General features: G+C 41.6%; 1 protein-coding gene and 1 long non-coding RNA gene across 2 annotated transcripts in view; both read right to left on the reverse strand.

Annotated features, from left to right (window-relative positions):
- FAM134B (family with sequence similarity 134 member B) overlaps nucleotides 1-7665 on the reverse strand; it is a 49077-nt gene that overhangs the window by 26222 nt on the left and 15190 nt on the right. The window lies entirely within an intron of this gene.
- Nucleotides 1-7665, reverse strand: part of LOC109300660 — a 24203-nt gene that overhangs the window by 3278 nt on the left and 13260 nt on the right. Inside the window, exon 2 of the long non-coding RNA XR_002098295.1 lies at nucleotides 7591-7601. This is a non-coding gene — a long non-coding RNA (uncharacterized LOC109300660). The remainder of the gene's footprint in view (nucleotides 1-7590; nucleotides 7602-7665) is intronic.

Here is a 7665-nt window from a genome sequence, read left to right on the forward strand (position 1 = left end):
TCCGAGGTCCCTTCCAGCCCCAATGTCTATGAAATCTATATCAGTGATGGCATGTATTACCTTTTGAAAAAGCATTTAAAAATACAGCTTTTTTAAAAAAATAGTATTAAGTACCAATGTTATAAAGACATTTTACTAAATAACACAACCAAGAAACCATAACATTAAGAATGACACTACTTCACTATTAGGTGCACTATACAGCAGTTGCATCCCACAAGACACTGCAGTATCACAGATGTGGAGCCCATTCACGACTAAATACAAGAGTGTAGGCGCACAACAGTAGTTCATGCTCTCCAACTTCTCTAACCTATATTAGTTCATATGCAATATGTGAGCTGAAAATGCAAGTAGTTGTCATGGTCATGCACTACAAACTCCCTCCCGTATCCTTCTGTAGGGAAAACTGTTCTCCTTTGCTGTCTGGTTTACTCCTAGAGTTTACAGGATGAAAGCTGTAATGCTTTAATGTCGGAAGCTCATTCTATACTTGCATTGATATCCAAGAAGTAGAGCTTTCTAGGGAGAGCAACAATTTTACTTATGCAGCCCTAAGAAACAATTAAATGGATGAAAATATAAAGTTTATATTTTAATTTTATTTGGGCTACTTATTTTAATTTTTTAATTGGGCTGCTTATTTGAAAAACTACAATAACATGTAATTGCTCTCAACTTTGTAAATTAAGATGTTAATTTTTCCTAGAACGACTTGCTCTTGAAATGTTTCTCTTGGTGGAATAGGACTATATGTTGATATTGAATTGACAGAGAGGCGATTACTTACATACAGTATGTCTTACCTCACATAATCTTTGGCAGCAGATATAACCTACTAATAAAGTACAGTACAGAAGATTATTAAGGGGCCAAATGACTGAAAGGGAGACAAACAGTCTTGATCAAATGAAGAAATATTCTATAATAGCAGGAGACAAAGGCTGAATACACATGTTCAAAAGATGTTTATCTGGAAGAATTCTCCTGGTTTTGCTTTCTTGCCTGAAAATTTAGCTGGAGACCCCTGAACTGACGTTTGAATGCCAAGCCACTGCCCAACCAGCCCCCTGTATACATATCTCAGCATGCTCTGCAGGTCCCCAATCTGCCTGGCATAAGGTAACAGCAGTGCATGGGGTGGCCCTGAATGGCTGATCCAGACTGTAGCATGATGTGAGCTTGTGAAGCAGCTTTCTGCTCAGCTGGAACACTAAAGTCCAGTCCAAAGACACACTTTCTCCCTGCACCCATGGTAAGGGGAGAGAGATTAGAACAAAGCGCACTGGGATTCTGGAGGACTGTGCTGCAGCTTCCCTCAGAAGGTAAGTATACATAAACATTCCCAAGAGTGATTTAAGGCTGGCTGTCCCTTGGTTTTTCTTACTTCTGGAATTGCCATTTTTGCTGACATCCTGAACGTCTGTAGACTCATGGTTTCTACTGTGAGAGCAGCAACCCTGCCAGTAGCAACTGAATGTCTGTGTGTAGCCTAAATACCATTATCTGAGGACAAAGTGTTTTTACTGCATTAGATTATCAAATAAAAACAATAATTATGAATTGATAACTATGGATCACAAAATAATTTGAGCAGTGGTTGGGGGGACATGCTGATTGCCACTCCAGTAGTGCCTTACTGATGATGTTAACTATTTACCATGTGTACAAAATGGACAGGGTTTTTTGCTAAAGTCCTTCAGTCACAAAAGTCTGGAACATTACTGTCACTCTGGTAGGCACATATTTTAAACAAACTTGCCATTCAAATTGCCAGTTTTTCTTTAAATCACACAGGAATAATTTTATGATTAACACTCATTGCTATGCAAGTGGTCCTTTGAAAAAGTCCAAACAGACAACTGTCATCCTGCGTGTGATGCTGAACAGTCTGTGAAGTATGTTTCCCTCCTCCTCTTTCATCAAGGCTAGTCAATGAAATAAGGATAACAGACCAATTAGGCAAACTTCCAATCTGCCTTGGCTGATTTTTTTGAATCTGCTTTATAAATGTATTCAAAATGTATTCAAAATGATTGTTATTTTGTACATGTATTTTATTCAAACCTGAAATTGCTCAAATTACTGGAAAAAGTCTGAGTTAACTTCTGAGGGCATTTAATATTTTTTATGAGTACAGAAACCTCACTTTTGTCTACAATTTGTATTCAATTCCTACATATCAACTGCACCACTAGATGGTAGTGTAATAAAACTAAATTATAGTGAGCTTTGGAATCCATTTCAGGAGTCCTTATAAATAGTAACTGCAAGGTGATTTTTACTGAAGCAAACATATGAGAAATATAAATCATGATGGAAAGAAAAACAAGTACAGTATTAATAGCCACTGTACAGAGCTTTTAATAGCATGAACTAGGTTATTTTATTTCTAATTTTGTTGATATAGTTAAATGCGACTATCCCCACACACTATCAGATTTTCAATTTCTTATAAAAAAAAAGCACAATGAATATGAAATAATGAATCTGAGAGTTATCAATTCAAAGTATTATAACTAAGAGGCTAAGTTACCTTTGCAAGATATGTAAAATTCAGCATATTACAAGGTGTAATATGTTAACTGCTAGACACAGCAGTTGCATCATAAACATGTGGAATAACTTCTGGAAAGCTTTAACTGAATTTGTCAGTGCTTTACTGATACAGCTGACCTGAACTCTTGTACACTAAGGAAGTTATGACACCCTGTCCAAAGGTACAACTGAGATGCGTACTACATTTGATTATTTAATTATCTGAAACCATTTCCTTTTTTGGCTTCATCATCTCTGTGGACATTTATAGATTCAATGTATATTTTAAAAAACCCTTTTTTTTCCAGTTGTGTTCTGTAGTATGATTAATTATTCCTAGGATTTCTCTCGGTAATCTAAATTCTAATAACACTAAAAGAAAGTGAATCCTAGTTAGTACATAATATTTTGCTGTAATATTTTCTGGAATCTGCAAAGATAGTTACTTGGACAACTACATTTCTTTTTTAGAATTACAATTTCTCAAGTGGAAAAGTCCAAATACTACAAATAAATAACTGCCTTTAATATAGAAATTACTGGGGGGGGAAGGTAAATCTGTGGCTTACCTTATACATATGACCAGAATACAAGATCATAATGGTTCCTTCTGGCCTTAAATCTACATATAACTATAATCATAATAATACAGTTCTGCCAAGTGTCAACATAACCATCACTAATATGGCCTTTGTAGACCTAAACCCTTTCTTTTCTTCTCCACATACTGATAATGCTAGCATTTGTGGCAAAATCAAATTAGTCTTTGATGCTTCCCATGATTAGTACACAAACCTAGTAATGTAACTAAGTGTTTATGTAAATTAAAGCTACTTGGAACATTTGGTTTTGAAAACGAACTTAGTTTAGAAGTAGGAGAAGTGAGCTAGTCTGGGTAGATAAAGAGGGTGGGTAACTACCTATATGTGTACAACTAGTTCTATGGAAGAGATGCTGTCTTCCACCAACGAGAAATGCCATTACCGGGTTATTTCCTCATGGTGATAACTAAAGGTTTATGAAATGTACGTACAATGCCACCCAACCAAAAGAACTACCAGTTTGGGAACTGAGCCACTATCTTCAACTCTTGTCTGAAGTTATCAGTCTAATGTCTACTTTAAGAAAGTGGGTTTCTTATGCTAGTACAGAGAACTAAAATTATACCAGTAACATACATTATACAAACATTTTATGAATGTTAGTCCCATGCTTTTTCAATATATATCGATTTCTTCAGTTACTGCAGGGCACGCAAAACTTTAGGGATTCAAAAATGGTGAAAAATAAATGGAATATTAACTTTAAGAGAGAAAATAAAGCAAGCATACTGTGTAGTTTGGCAATATGGGTTTAGTCATCTTAATTGCATTGCCAGTTATTTCCACAGAATACAACACAAAAGCAAAGAACATGCTGCTCTCCAGCCTCCCATTGTTCCACCTCGGCTCCTCACAGTTCCTCTCAAATACAACTACATTTCTTTTACTGATGTTATAGTCGTATCAACCCCTGCTACGTCCATTAAGTGACTTCCTGTCTCATACTCTCAAATTCAGTCTTCTTAAATTCACCTTTAAAAGCATGAATCATCTTATTTCCCAAAGAATTCTTAGTTCTCATTTGTCTCTTGGCTTTCAAATTGTCTCTTGTTACTGTTTCCTTCTCCCAACTATGGCTTTGTATGTTCATGCAGGTTCCTAATATACCTGGAACATTACCCCACTAAACATTAAAGTTACAATAGTACAGATTTTCAAATTGCAACAACATACCCTTTTCAGTCCTTCTTGTTTTAGATGCAGATTAGTTGTATACTCTTTATGCATACAGAGCCTTATCTTTTCATTTTAATCTTGATATTATACTTGAATTTCTAAAATGTAGCATATTAGGGCTGTGCGAAGCTTCGGTAGCTGATTCAATTTGGACGAGATTTGGCCTGATTCGGGGGCCAAATCTTCAACTCTAAATCAAATCAGAAGCCTCTGAAGTGATTCAGAGATTCAGCCATAGACTGTACAGGCAGGTACTAGGCAGTGCCAGTGGGAGCAGCTGAGGGAGCAGCCAGATGAGCCCAGACTTGACCTAGCAGCCCCAGGAGAAGCTGCGGCTCATCCGGCTGCTCCCCCACCAGGGTGAGGCAGGCAGTGGTGGGAGAAGTCCCGGGAGAAGCCGCAGTGACTGGGGGAATGGTTGGGAGCTGGGGGAACGAACAGGGGCTTCCCCGCAGTTCCCGGTTCAACCCCCCAGCTCCCAATCACTCGCCCCAGCTCCCTGATCATTGCCCCCAGCCCCTGTGGCTTCTCCTGGGGCTGCCAGCACTGCCTGCCTTGCCCCAGCGGGGTTCGGGGCAGCTGGACGAGCAGTCAGACGAGACAACTTGAGCCGCAGCCCCGGGAGAAGCCGCAGGGGCTGGGAGGAATGATTGGGGAGCTGGGGGAACGAACAGGGGCTTGCTCCTGGTTTGATTCCCCAATTCCCGTTTCGATCCCCCCGATCATTCCCTGCAGTTTCTCCTGGGGCTGCCAGCACGGCCTGCCTCACCCTAGCGGGGGGAGCAGCCAGATGAGCCACGGTTTCTCCCGGGGCTGCCAGCTCAAGCCAGGGCTCATCCAGCTGCTCCCGCTACCACTACCTGCCTGTATACTCTATGGCCAAATAAGATTCAGAGCCAAGTATTTTCAGATTCAGCTGAGTCGGATCGAATCACTGTCCCTCCAAATCTGAAGTGAATACTTTCTGCTTCGCACAGGCCTATATGTTTTATGTAAAATAGAAAAAATATCAGTGGACAAGCATGGCCCAATGCAAACCCATTCATTACATTTCTGAACCTGCAAAAAGACATGTTACACAACTGAGAGCAACCTCTGTGTGCTTCGCTTAACCAATTTACATAAAGGACAGAAAAGGAATGTACTGTACCTTCCTCACTGGTGTGTTATGAAGCCTAACTAATTGCAGAGTACTCCATACATTCAAAGGTCTTTCTATAAGAACACCTGGAAAACATCTGATAAAATTAATGAAAAACAAGGTTCAGTACAATTAGGCTTTAGTTGCCTTCAAATAGGATATCATTCAGACTTAGACTGAGTACCAAAGCACAAACGCAAATGAAATAATTTATCAGAGTGTGTAGGAGAGAAGTGAATGACACCATTTAATTTGATTGGTTACTGCTGAAGTTTAGTTTAGTTTTAAATTGCAACGGTAATGAATTTCAACTGTTTGGTGATTCTAAAAAAAGTTGGATAACTTCCTTTATCTTTTATAGACTGTCTTAATTATTTTTACAGAATACAGGTAGAAAACTTTAAACATTCAAGCAATTAAAGATTTTCATAACTACTCAACTTTTTAGGGTCTCAGCATAAGATTATAGTAAGCAGGGGATACTTAGGAGCACTTCAGTGGAAAAGATCTCTTTTGCTTGTCATGAGTGCTTCTTCTTCTATTCTTTTGCAAAAGAGCATCTGCTTCCCTTTTCCCTATTTCCTTTGTTATCAAGCAAAAAGCAACCAGCCAATTGAGATACCCCTAGTAGGCTTTATGGGCCTACAGACCAACCTGTTGAGAGCAGGAAGATTACAAGGTATTTCATTTATATGTATTTTAATGCAAATACCCATAGCAATTAATTTTCTTTAAGCATTATGTTGCATAACATTGCTATTTATTAATGTTAGCCACTTCAACATATAAAATTATTTGTTATTAGGGGTCACTCACTGGAGAATGATCATTAAATTCACAACCATTCTGAATGTCTTGAAATGTGCTTTTGTGCCAGATTGAAACAAAAAGAAATATTACTGGCATTTTTACAAAACAATTGTCAAAACTGTTTTTGAATTGAAAGCCTGTGATTGAGCTTCAAGCAATGAAATTTGTGATAATCTTTCACTGTATGAAAACTTATTTGTCTGGGATCAGCCCTTAAGAAACCTTAGCCTTTTCACAGGTGAGTCTTTACCCTTATGATAAGAAATTCCATTATGCCCAAGAAGTGCACTGATCCAGTGCGGTGTTCATCTAAGGAAGGGATAGGCAACCCCCGGCCCATGTGCCAATTAGTGGCACATGGAGACATTTTCCTCGGCACACCAGGTGGTGTGCAAGGAAATTGTTTAAAAAAAATGTATATTTTTTAAGTTGATGCTCTGGCCTCTCTAGAGCATCCACAGGTCCTAGCACTGTGGCAGGCATGGGGAGTGGAGTCAGGAGAACACAGGAAGGGACACTGTGTTCTGCTGACCCCATCCCATCCCCAGGCTGTGCCCTCTATCCTGGCCAGGCCCCTGGAAGGGAGCTGGGGGTGCGAGACCAAGGTCCAGGCAGGCACTGCAGAGGGCCTCTGTGCTGGAGTCCCTAGCCTGGCTTGGCCCTGAGCACTGCCTGTTGCTGTGCTTCCCAGGCCTGGGGGCTCCTACAACTGGGCCCTTGCACCAGGAGTGGCTCAGGCACAGCATGAGCAGAGCAAACATGCAAGGGAAGCCAAGCCGGGAGCCCCCTGACTCTGGCGTCCTGCCCTGGCCAGGCAGTGTCCCCTTGTGGGCAGAGCAGCTGCAGCGCATCCATGAAGATCAACTTGGGCTGGACCAGTCCCCACCTTGGGTGCTGCTGGGTGCCCTCACCCCCCTGCCACAGCCTGAGTCTGCAGAGATGCAGGGCAGCCCCTGCTTCCCACCTGATCCCTGCTCTCCTCCAGCTGCTGTCTTCCCTAGGGCCCAGCTAGGTCAGCCTGCCCCCACGCCTGCTTCTCCCTGTGTCACTGGGACCCTGCCCTGAGTGCCTGGCCCCAGCACTTGGTGCCCTGGTGCTGCCTCTGCCCGGGTGGGATGTGGCATCTATCTGCCTGAGCCCTGACTGGGCTCTCCTGCTCAGTGCTGGGCCCAGGCTCCCCACACTCTGGGACCATTGGGATGGCCTGAGCACCCTAGTGGCTGCTGCTGGGGTGTTACTGCCTCCCTCTGCCAGACGCTGCACTGAACCAGTAGGCCCAAGCCACAGCCAGTAGCGGTGGGAGACATGGGCGGAGAGGGACACACCCTCTTTCTCTTTTCTCTTTCTTTGTCTCTCTCCTCTTTCTCTCTTTTTTCTTTTCTCTCCTTTTTTCCTCTC

This window comes from Gavialis gangeticus, unplaced genomic scaffold (assembly GCF_001723915.1).
Source record: "Gavialis gangeticus isolate Ggan-Ray unplaced genomic scaffold, GavGan_comp1, whole genome shotgun sequence".
Lineage (NCBI taxonomy): Eukaryota > Metazoa > Chordata > Crocodylia > Gavialidae > Gavialis > Gavialis gangeticus.